Genomic DNA, 12,781 nt, shown 5'->3' on the forward strand with positions numbered 1-12,781 from the left:
AACATGGAATAATTCTGTGAAAATATCTACAGACCCCTCACATCCTGGACATAAACTGTTTCAACTCCTACCCTCAAAACGACGCTATAGAACACTGCACACCAGAGCAACTAGACACAAGGATAGTTTCCCCCCGAAAGCCATCACTCTGCTAAACAAATAATTCCCTCAGCACTGTCCAACTATTTACTAAGTCTGCATTACTATTACTATCAATCCTCCCATCCTTCCTATCACCCATCTCCTCCCACTTATTACTATATTACTGTAGCATTGATGCTTGTATCCTTACGATTTATATTGACTGTTTCCTAGTATGATTTGATTGCTTATTGTACCCTATGACTATTGTTAAGTAATGTACCTTATGATTCTTGACTCTTGATGAATATATCTTTCCTTTTATATAACTAGCGATCACTGTGTGTCCATCACTTGGCCAATAAAAAATTTTTTTTTTTTTCTTATTTTTTTTTTTAATTTCAAAATGAGAATTTTCTCTTAAGATGGGTTTTTTTGTATACGCTTTATTTAAAATATCAAACATAACATATTCACTAACAATTACACAAACCCATCAAAATGTAACTAACCAATATTTTCATGATGGCATGAGAGATAATTAAATTTGTCCATAGGACCTCTGAAAAAGCCTTTCTGAAGAATAGATTACTCCAAAGGATTTTAAAACCCAGGGAAAGTTATGATAATATGGTTACAAGTTGCATCTGTTTTCATGAAACATGCCTAAAAGTGTACTCCAGTACTAGACAATAAAGTTGCTCCCTGATACATTCATCAAGAGTCAAGAATCATAAGGTACAATACTTAACAATAGTCATAGGGTACAATAAGCAATCAAATCATACTAGGAAACAGTCAATATAAATCGTAAGGATACAAGCAACAATGCTACAGTAATATAGTAATAAGTAGGAGGAGATGGGTGAAAGGAAGGATGGGAGGATTGATAGTAATAGTAATGCAGACTTAGTAAATAGCTGGACAGTGCTGAGGAAATTATTTGCCTTAGTCAACAAAGCATTCAATCTAGCATTCTAAATTGGCTGCAGTTTCAATACCATGTAGAAAGCATTAAAATAGGCCAAATGATAGTCAGATTTGGAAGGTTCAGAATTACTGTATATACAATTGACACAGAGGTCATAGTTGTGCAAATACAATCCTATTTTCAAAACTGGAAATTTAAATAGAAAGGTTCTTGTATATGTAAATAAAGTTTATTCTTACTGAAAAAACTACTGGCATTGAACTCTAAAACTGAAAATGTCTTCTAGTGAAGCCATGTCACCCTTTTTCACTCCTTCAGGTGAGCAGCCATAGCATCAAAAATAAGGTCAGTCCCATTTTTTGAAATCATTTGAGCAGGATAGATTGAAGCAGTTATAAGCTAATGAGTCTAAGTCACATCTTAATCAAGTAAATAATTATAATAAAAGTGACCCACTAGAATTTACACCTTATAACCAATGTATCAAAGGTGAATAAAATATCTTTTTAATAATTAATAAATAAAATTAAAATAGATCCAGAAGATATGCTTTATCTATTAAGCATCAAGAGCTGAAATGACACCAAGCATAGATTTTTTGCTCTCAGAAAACAGCAACAAAGCAGTCAGATCATCTGAACAAAAACAGAAATGACAATTATTTCTCCAGCACAACCACCATCAAGCAGCTGTTCTTTCGAAGTCATGTATCAGTTTCTTCTGAATTTGCTATTGATGCTCTAGCCATCACACTAGTTATATTACTGCTCCATCAATTAATTGAAGCTTCAATATAAATGTAAAATATTTTTGTGGTTATTTTATTTTTTCCATTAAAAAACTTCACTTAACAATGATATAGCATATTATACATACATACATACATACATACATACATACATACATACATACATACATACATACCTACAGACACACACACACACACACACACACACATACCTCTTTCAATAAGTACATCAACAGTGCTTCGTTTATTATGGATGGTAATATTGTTAGCCAGATTACTATCTGTTCACAACAATGTGAAGTCACAACTGCAAATTCCTTAGTCAGTGTTGACCTTCATATGCATCAAGAACCTTGCATGTTGTAATGAATTGACATGTCTGGATACAAGTTGTGGTCTTTTGCAATTGACAGATGGAATTTTATCGATGTGCAGAATTTCTAAGTACCATCCAAGATGTTTTCGTATGGCACCAAGTGCCACATATTTCCCAAACATTTCTCTGTTTGGATGATTATTTAACAGGCAAAACCAGAAGTGAGGCTACTCTTGATTTATGCTTTTATACTTTACTCTTAATCAATATAGGCACAACTACTCCAAGTAACAGTGGTACAGTCATTATAAGACCTGACTGCTAACATTATACAGCAAGCAAAACTATCAGCAGGCACAGAGCAGAGGTGGTATTCAGCAGGTTCTGACCAGTTCTGGAGAACCAGTAGCGGAAATTTTGAGTAGTTCAGAGAGCCGGCAAAGCCACCACCTCTGACTGGAGATTTTACAGTATCCTTCCCCTGCCACGCCTACCAAGCCATGCCCACAGAACTGGTAGTAAAAAATGTTGAATCCCACCACTGGCAAAGAGACAGCGATCAGGAGAAGGAAACACTATGAAGCCATTAACCTTTATTGTTCAGACAATGATGTGATTTAACTAGATTCTAAGATGGAAAATATCCATAGTGTATAAACAACATGGTAACTAAAATTGCCAAGCATCAAAGAAAAGGAAAGTGACAAATATGATTGTCTGAATTCTACAGAGCTCTAAAATAACAGTAACAATTTGAAAGGTCAGAGATATGGGCCAGATAAAGTTCCAATACAGCCACATTTGACAGTTTTATCTCAGCCTTTCAGGTGAGTTTTCTAAAAAAAAAAATCTTTGAAACTAAGAGCAGACTTCAACTGGATATTATTTTGTTGCCTAATACACATATACAACGTTGTTTCCAACATCTTGTGCCTTTCTCATGTTGTTCCCCAATCTTTTTGGCAAACGGGAACGGTTTCATTGAAGACAATTTTTCCACAGACCATGAGAAGGATGGTATCACGCGCTACCTAGATCCCTCACATGCACAGCTGAAGCTTCACTTGCTTGTGCAACTCTGTTCTTAACAAGTTGCGGGCCATTACCAGTCCATGGTTGGGGAATCCCTACATTAGTGATTTATTTTACTCCAGATCAATAGAAAAATACTATCAGAATGCTAAGATTAATTTACATTATTGTGGCAAATGCAACTGATACATACGGGGATAGACAACAATTCCTCTTTTAGCTTATTCAAAGAGCAAATTTTGCCATAAGAATTTAGAAACCAAGCAATAGTCATAATAAAATTGAAGTAACTTTAAGAAAGTACCTTCCACATAGAATATATCCGCTCAATTAATTTAGGAGGTCCTCACTGAAGCCAGCCCAAACACTTGAGATTATACAGTGTTTCAGTGACTAAACACTAAATATAAAAAGATTACTATGCAAAATGACTACTAGTGCTCCTAACAGTTTGCATAACACATGTGAAAATCATTCAACACTAATGATAAAAATATTAGGTTTTAATTAGTTAAAGGGTACTTGTTTTAAAATTAACTGTGGACCATTCCAAACTAACTCATCACAAAATATTTCCACTGGAACCTTGCCACTTTCCTTACAAACAACATTCATTTATGAGAACATGTTTAATTATCTTACAGTTAAAAAAAAAAAAAAAAGAACAAGTCAAATGACAAAAACCTGAAATTTAACAAAACACCACCATTTAAATTTAGCTATATTCCCATAAAATGATCCAATATACCCTAATAAATCATATATGTGTGCAAAAGATATGTGTGCATAAGTGCACCAATCGTGCCTACCGTCCCTGTCCTATTGTTTTTTATTTTTCTTATAAGTACCTATCTCATGTATACAAAACTACATTTATTCTTATACCTGTATCTTGTAAGCGATTGACAAATCAAATAAATACTAAAATAAATAAATCTGCAGGCAATTTATGTATATTATTGTTAGCAGTATTATCTATTCATATAAATTAATAAGCATGTGTAGTATAGAATTTTCTGATGTTACTGTTATTTGCTTAATAAATTAAATGTATAATGACCATACTATATGTATCTTCTATAAATACATGGTTGCTATTTTCCTAATGTAGGAAATATCCTAATCTTATTTTTACATTCCCTAACTCATAGATAGTAGAGCAGTGTGTGTGGACGCGCACACACACATTCACATTTTCCTGCACACACACGTGCAAGCACTTGTAGCAGCTACTTCCTCAAATGTTCACATACTTCATCAGATGTTCACATCACTATATCATAAATTAAAAACAACTACGCTTTAGTATGAGAGACATGAAATTCTATCTTTGCAACTGACATAAAAGTTGATATCTGATCCTGAAGTCTCAGGCCCGTATAGTCTTTCAAATTAGTACGTTTGTGCCTACTGTATAGAATATTGTGCATGTGCATACATACGTACATACATTCATAATTTTTAGAATACTGTATGTGGCAAACATTGCAAATTTTACTTTCTATATTGAACTTTTACAAATCCAACATTTTAAAATCGCCTCCAACAGTTTTACTATTTACAAGATAGTCTGCAAATCTAAACTGATCACTAAATATCTGCAGCCAAAAAGAGAATAAATCATTACATTAGCATTTTTTCTATTTACATATAGCTTTTTCATTCATTTCTTCTTCCATATCAGACTTGTTCCATGTATAGAAAACTATCCTCATATGAAATGCCATTCATACATTGTCACATACAGAACAAGAAGTGAATTGTTTCCAACTGGGTTAATATACATGTTTGGCTAAGTATTTAGAAATATAGATGTAAGTAAGCCTTTACAAACTGCAAATGTCTTGGGCCCAAATTTACAATATTTGAACTGACTTAAGTATTTTATTTTTCTTCAATTATTTTTTTGAAGGTAGCAGAATAGCAGATTCATGATAGGAGACAATAATCAGAATTTTATGTTTTTTTCCCATTTTGACTAAGGAATAACAAAAAAGCAGTTATTAACTGCATATAGCATACAATGTTTCAACAACACTACTTTTCCAATTCTCAATCTAATAGGTCATCAGTTGTATACATTTCTGCTCAGAAGGATGTCACATTAAGCTAAATAGAATTTACTCTCAGGTGAAATTTATCTTTGTTTCAAAGCTACTTGACAAAGGGTATATTTCAAAGTAGATTTGTTCAGAGCCACATAAACAATGCTTTAAAAACTTATCTATCCCAACAGATGAGGTTCTTATTGAAAACCTCTAATATGGAACACTAAAGTAGAAAGAAAGTAAATTAAGGCAGCTGGCATGGGCATACAACCAATGAAACATCTGTGCCTCTGTTATAAAATCTGTTTTATAAAGAAACTGCATTATCCAAAGTATTCAAAATTATGAAAAGGCTTTTTTAAGCATTCTGCTGTGGTTTTATTTATATAAGTTTATATTTATACAAATGCACACAGCTATGTGAAATTACACTTAAGAGTGGTAAGAAAGGAAAACATTTAGCTTACCTAAAGAGATGACTGCCATTAAAATACAGTTTGTGATGCAGTGGAATTGTTCATTGCTTTATTTTATTTTACCGACCTTTATCCTATGTAGAACAATTAAAACTTATGCCTCAAGTAAAAGTTAAAAAAAGTTGGGCTTGATTCCTGATAACCTTATAGCCATGTTCATACAGCTTTCTTGACAACAGAAGATGTTTCTTGTTGCCTACAAGCTTTAAACCAGAGGTCTCCAAACTTGGCAACTTTAAGACTTGTGGACTTCAAGTCCAGAATTCTCCAGCCAGCTATTCTGGGAGTTGAAGTCCGCAAGTCTTAAAGTTGCCAAATTTGGGAACCCCTGCTTTAAACTATTACATTCAAGGTATATTTGATTGTATATACATAAGCAACTTGCTGGGTTGAATTCCCAAATGGATCGGTCTTCTAATTGTAAATTTAAATAAATGGAATTGGTATAACTTACAGCTACAGTTCACCAAAATTATTTAAACAAAACACAATAGTTACATTTGTGTATTCAGGATTCAATGAGTGATTTATCGAACAATTTTAAAACTTTCTGATCATCAGAAATTGCTTTAAAAAGTGTCTCAATTCCCAAAGTGAACTTTTGATATAGTTATCAGCTTATTACTTTTATTATTTTTTTCAAAATATTTTTCCCATAGCTTCTGCTTAGCCCACCAGATAGAGCACAAAAGGCATGTGCTGGGTTCTCTCCATTCAACAGGGTCATCCTGTTGGATCCAGAAGTTGTGTTTTAATTGTGGCACCTAATCCTGGAAACGTATCTCTCCAGAAATCCAGATAGACCCAACCATGTTAGCCTTTCACCAAGCTTTGAAGACCAGATGATTGGGTCAGATAGTTAGGTGTGGGCTAGTTTTTCAAATTTGGTTTTTGTGTTTTAAACTTGGACATCATGGGTTACATACAGAAGCAATAGCTGTTCTAATAATTGAACGCCACCAGAATCACTGTCCTGAGATAGGTAGCCATGTAAACTATTTAATTAAAAACATACAAATCCTGGCTTTTAGAAACATTATTATATTTGACTTCAGTTTATTTTCAGTTGAAATGAAACTATATAAATGGTTTACACAGACAGTAAAGATAATGTAATAGATCATATTTTGGCTCTTCTGTGAATATTGATATTATTTTTATAGGTATAAAATATATCACTATTCTAAACTTCCACAAACTATCAATCTTATTTTCTCTATTGCACTGAAATATTGTCTAACAATATAATGTGCAATTACTGTCACTTCAAAAGGTGTAGATCAAAAAGCTCTATTATACATATGTTAGTTTTATATACTATTAACCCACTTAAAAAGTAATTAATGTTCCTTTTGTTTATGAAGACTTATCAAAAATGAAAGGAATTTGTTTTAAGTAACTTTATAAAGTGCTAAGAATAAGTTTTGAAAATATGTTGAAACTAATGTTCTACTGGAAAATGAATAGGTAAATATTACATAAGAGCAAAGGTCAACACTCTACTTGAATAAAATTTCAAAACTAGCATGTAGTAAAATAATAATCCAAAAGGTTCTAGATGTCTAAATATTGAAGTTAAATGGAAAATGATTGTTACACTTGGATCCCACTATTAGTCATGGTCTTATCCTGAAGACCTCTCTTGTTTCTCTTGCATTTTGATATGGGGAGCTGAGGAGGGGAGAAAGAATTGCCTTAGCTTACTATTCCATGAAGTATAATTTCTTTTGACTGTCATATTTTTGAAGTACAGAAATGTCAAGCCCTGATTAATACAGCTTGATTGGTTCAATAGGCCACAAAGGTTTAGGATTCAGGCATAAACTTGCATAATTTAAAATGCATGCAGAAATATCTTGTCACTGATGTCCTGAAGCACAGAATTTAAAAAAAGATTATATCCAGTTTTTAAGAAAAATAAATACAAATATATGATTAGTATCCAGATGGATTATTAAATCATAATTTCATACAAAACAATGAGATTAAAAATACTTTAAAAGAACATGTTATAAGAAAGTTTGAAGCATCAAAATAAGATATTATGAATATACTTTAAGTTTAATAGTATCTTAACAATATGCAAAAGTTTCATTCAGCTAAATACCCAGTTTTTGAAAAGAATTCCTAGTAAAAATGTTCCATTTACAGTTAAATCAGTGATCAAATATTCATGAAGTAATTTCTGCTGCTAAACAATGTAGTATTGTTGATAACTATCTGCTATCCAGAGCAAAAAATATTTATATTTATAATCAATACCTTTATCTATTATTCTCAAGATATAGCCTGAAGCCATGAAAATGTTCATGCCTTTAGTGTACTATATAAAACATTATATAGAGCTTATTATTGCTAATAATCATAGTGTCAATAAATGATATTTTATTATGCTTGACATCAAATTTCAAATCATACTTATTTATCCTTGGCATTATAAACAGATTTACACAATGATATTTGCATTAATTCATAATAAAATAAAGAAAATGTAAATATAACAGTATGGAAATATGTAGATTTCTGATGTTGTTGTATAACAATTTCAGTTTGTCACAGGTTTGCAATGTGAGTTTGGGAAATCAGTTAAGATTTCATTGCGCAAAGAAGACGAATATGTTCCACACTGTAGATTATTTATTTTAAACAAATGTTAACTGGAGGTAAAACTGATAATGAAACAATTGCATTACAAAATACTAAACAAATATATATTTTAACAGCTTCTTTGCAGTGGACTCACTTTTCAAAGGAGACTAAAAGCATACAGTATTACATCAAGAAAATAAATTTCAGCTATTCTTTTTGTTTAATTTTAAAAGAGTACCTACTTTTTGTTTAAAGATGGATTTTAAAGAATAACTCTTCCATTTATTTCTTCAAGCAGCAATTGAAAATATTTACTACTAGGCAGAACCTAATTTTAGGCTTTAAGTGCTTTAACAGCTCTATGAAATATGATCAGCAGCTGCTATATAAAAGTATGCCGAATAAACTCCTCTTGTAAAAAAAAAAAAAAAAGCCCTCTAAGCAGTTTGGATATTTTCATTTTTAAAGGTTACACCAAGAACTTTATCAAAAATCACTCCAATAAATACAATTATGTCCCAGGTATGATATTACCTGAAAATGAGAAGGTAAACATCTAATCAACCTTCACTTTCATATGTAGATTTTCCCTCTTCTGTAAAATAACCACAACAGTAGATTTTGTCCATGATAACTTGCAAAATAATTTGGTTCTGCAGTCTTCAAATGATTACAATATTGTATATAATAATTTACCTATTTTAGGGGTGGGTGGGTGCTATTTGTTATAGTTAAGCTTCTGTACATCTCTCATTTCCATCGGTAGTATTAATAATACTGGGGTGCTTAATATTCATTTTTAAAAATTCCTTTGATATCAGAACTTCCATATTTCTTTCGTTAAAAATAGAGCTTAAAAGTCTATTATTATATTAATAACAATATATAAGTATAAAAATTGTACAAATAAGGAGTAAAAATGATGGCAAAATGAGTTAGATGAGTTAGAATTTTATCAATCAATTCTTTCTTACCATCAAAACAAGTTCCTATTACACAAAAATTCAAAATTACTGTGGCTTTGCGTCATTAGAAAAAAAGTATTATTTAGTGCTTGTATTTATTTATTTATTTAATTTCTATAGTATACCTCACTATAAAGATACTCCATTACCAATAATACTTATAACAAACATGTTTTTTACAATAAGGATAAATCACTGCCACAAACAAAACAGAATATTGGTAATTGATGGGATACTGCTTAATAAAAACTCTTAAACAAAAACGCCAAGCATTTTTAAAATGCAGACTGGGCGAAATTAAGAAATATATCTGCATTCTTAATGAAACTACTAGAATGAAATATGGTATATTTATATCATGAGTATGTTCGCAATGCTGATAAATTAAAGGGAAAAAATAGTGCTTGGATCTCTGTTTCCCTAATCACAAATGCCTGGCCGGAAAATAAAGGATATACAAAAGTCTCAAGTGCAGAGAAACCTATGTATGCTGGAACTGGACTCAAACCTACCTAATACATTCTTTTATGAAAAATAATCAATTAATCAATCTTTCTCTTAATAATCTAACGTAAACTTATTTTAAAATTTCAAAAGGTCTAATTATGTTGCCTGCTATCCATTTTGCCAACCTTAGCTCATTCTAACAATGCAGAGATAAAAACAGGACTAGATCAGTTTTACTAACAATAATTTTCTGTCAGGTGGACAAAATCCCCAGACAATCATTGTCTTTGGAAAGTAAAAACTTCGTATGCCAATGTCATTGCATAATGAAATAGTTGCAAGTGGAAGAGCAACATACAATAGCCCTAATAACAGACAAAATAGCTTGATGTATTAAATTTGTCACTATTTATCTGCAGCATTGTCACAAAATGCTAAATTTTGAGATCGTCCAGATCCAGGACATACTATTTTGTCATAAAACCTGCATTCTTTCTTCCTTTTTCTTTTATACCAAAGCATCTAAATGAGAAGGCAACATCAATGGCTAAAGCCCAAGGGGCTGAATATAAAATAGCTATTACTTCAAGGAGGACCAACCACAAAAAAGTCTTCCACGTGGTAGTATTTTAAGATCAAAACACAAGTCATTGATTGTATAATGTTCACTGCACCTCACTCAACTTGATCTACAAAGTCAATTCCTCCGTTGCTCAGAATAATTGAAAGAAGGGAAGGAGTTTACTATGTGTTTTGTAGCTGTAAGCTTAAATTCGCTCATAAACGTTTGGTTGCTTTTTTTTTTTTTAAACCCATACACAAAAAATGCAGGTGGAGCAGCTTACATTCCTTTTTTAAAAAATTTCCTATGTTACTCGAACTCTAAAAATCAAACTTCCTCATTAAGCCCTGCATGGCAAACTTACTTCTCCAGGATAAACATGAAGTTCAGGTTTTCAATGCAACAAAGTATCGCACGGTTTAGGTTCAACATTTATAATCCAAGTTAGGGCAGAAAAAGAAAAAACCCGACTGTTTCCCAAAAAGGCTGGCACAGAGTTTCTCCAATTAAAAATACAAGTAATTTACAAAAAAAAAAAAAAAAAAACCATAACCCCCCGCCAGAGTTTGGGAGATTTTTCATAATTTTTTCCCTCGTCCCCCACTTCAACCCACCCGACCCCACCCCACCTACAGCGACGATTCCCTGCCGAAACGCCAACTCCGTCCCGGTTTGAAGCAAGTCCAGTCGAGCCACAGTAAAGAAACACAACGCTAGATAAACAAGCGACCTTTTGGAAACCAGAAGCCGAAAAGCGAGGAGGAACCCAACCCAGGGCGTCAAAAGCGGCCGTCTGATTTCTCTTACCGGTTATGTCACGTTTTGTTATTCTAGCGACCCTAAGCGACGGGAAGAGGCAAAGAAACCCGAGATGGTGGGGGGAAATGTAGCACAGGCAAATTGGGAATTCTGGCCAAAAGACCCAAGGCGAACTTTTCTCAAATGCGGCGTTTCGTTCCGAAGAGGCCTCACTTACTTACGATATCCTCGATCCTCTGGAGAGGGGCGGGAAAGGCACCAGGGCGGCAACCCGAGCACCCCTCGAGTCCGCGACAACACCCCCCCGTCCCTCCCAAACAGAGCCGCCCCTCTGAGGAAAACTTCGCGTGTGTGTTTTTTTCCCCTCGAGACCCAAACAACACACGCGCCCAGGTCCCGGGACGCGAAGAGCAAAATAGACTTGGGGAGAGCCGCTCGCCGGGCACCGAAGTCAGGCTAACCGAGACCGCCCCTTTGGTCAGCGGCTTTTCTGTTTCGGTCGCCAACCTTTCTCCCCCTGCCGCCCTCCCATCCCTCCCCCGCCGCGCCGTGGTTGTTCCCTTAAACTTGAAGGCTTAAAGGAAAGCGCGGTTAAAGCCAAGGGACCAAGAGACGGGTTTAAGTGGCCGCCAAAAGAAAAAGGGTTGGGGGAAGCTGGAGAGGAAAGAGAAACGAAAAGGGGAAAAAAGGTAAGGGAAACGATCCTACCCACCTTTTCTTTCCTTTTTGTTTTTTCTTCTCCCCCGGGCCAGGACTCCTTCGGTCGATTCTTACAAGTTGCTGCTCCTGCTTCTTTTTCTGAATTATGTTTATTCTCTCCCCCGGCTCCAAGGCGAAGGTGCCCTCTTGAACGACTCTTTATTTATTTATTTATTTATTTTCTTGGTCAGAGGAGAACCATCCCTCTCAAAGTTATATAGCCTCTTTTTGTTTTTCTTCACGAAACAAAGTTACAACGGGGCGAGGTGGGGTTGGGGGGGGGGAGGGGGGAATAAGAGAAACTTCGCTCGACAGCGCGGCCGATTAAAACTTCTTTAAAACAAAACAAAACAAAAACCTCCTTAAACTTTCTTGAGGAGTCGCTAGTTTTGTCCCTCGCGCTTTTCGCCCCTTCACCGTCTTTCCAAAAAGAGAAGAAAACGCTCCTCTTTGCAAGGGAGTCCCGAGCTCAGATGAAACACCCAGAAATTAGTGTCAGGGAAGAGAGGGAGGGAGGGTGTGTGGGTGTGTGTGTGTGTGTGTGTGTGGAAAGGGTTTTTTTTTAAAAAAAAAAAACCGCGCGCCACGTTGCCTAATTTTTTGCGAGATGCCTTTCCTCCGGTTTTGTTTTGTTTTGTTTTTCCACTTGTGCGCCGACTTGTTGCGAGTTCGGGAGCGGCGCTCCCTGAAAGCGGCAGAAGGCCGGCGCGTGCGTGCGTCCGTGCGTGCCTGTCTAGAGTGCGAGGTGAGGGCGGGACGAGCGGAGTTTACAGCTGGACAGCCGCCGCTTTGTCATTGGCTGCTTTCTCGCGTGCGTCGATCGCGAGGCGCGGGAGGGAATCGGCACGTGGATGGATGCTGACCCCGGGCACCGCGACGCCCTCGGGTCCCCTGGCTGGTGGTGGGGCTGAATTGGCGAGTCGCGTCTGCTGTGCCTTGTTCTCCGTACCCCGGGTGAGGTTTCTCAACAACCCCCATGAGCTCCTCTTTTCCTAAGGAGTAGTAAACTAGTAATAATTAATTAAACAAGTTGTGGCCAGTAGTAAGCAAGCACTGATCCCTTCCACTGTCTAGGATTTAGGGCAATGTTTCCTTAAATCCATTCCCCACCCCCCCACCCTTCTGTTC

General features: G+C 35.2%; 1 protein-coding gene across 12 annotated transcripts in view; it reads right to left on the reverse strand.

Annotated features, from left to right (window-relative positions):
- The window catches only part of EYA4 (EYA transcriptional coactivator and phosphatase 4), a 108,421-nt gene extending 96,064 nt beyond the window's left edge, over positions 1-12,357 (reverse strand). For 4 of the 12 annotated variants that reach the window (XM_087971417.1, XM_087971463.1, XM_087971442.1 and 1 more), the window contains exon 1: positions 11,003-11,239. The gene's annotated coding sequence lies outside the window, so the exon portion shown is untranslated. The other 8 variants (XM_026666129.2, XM_026666130.2, XM_087971431.1 and 5 more) reach the window with 5 other exon arrangements.
- Between the last annotated feature and the right edge of the window lie 424 nt (positions 12,358-12,781).

Source organism: Notechis scutatus, chromosome 1 (assembly GCF_049901735.1).
Source record: "Notechis scutatus isolate UNSWTSFEM ecotype Mainland chromosome 1, rNotScu1.2, whole genome shotgun sequence".
Lineage (NCBI taxonomy): Eukaryota > Metazoa > Chordata > Lepidosauria > Squamata > Elapidae > Notechis > Notechis scutatus.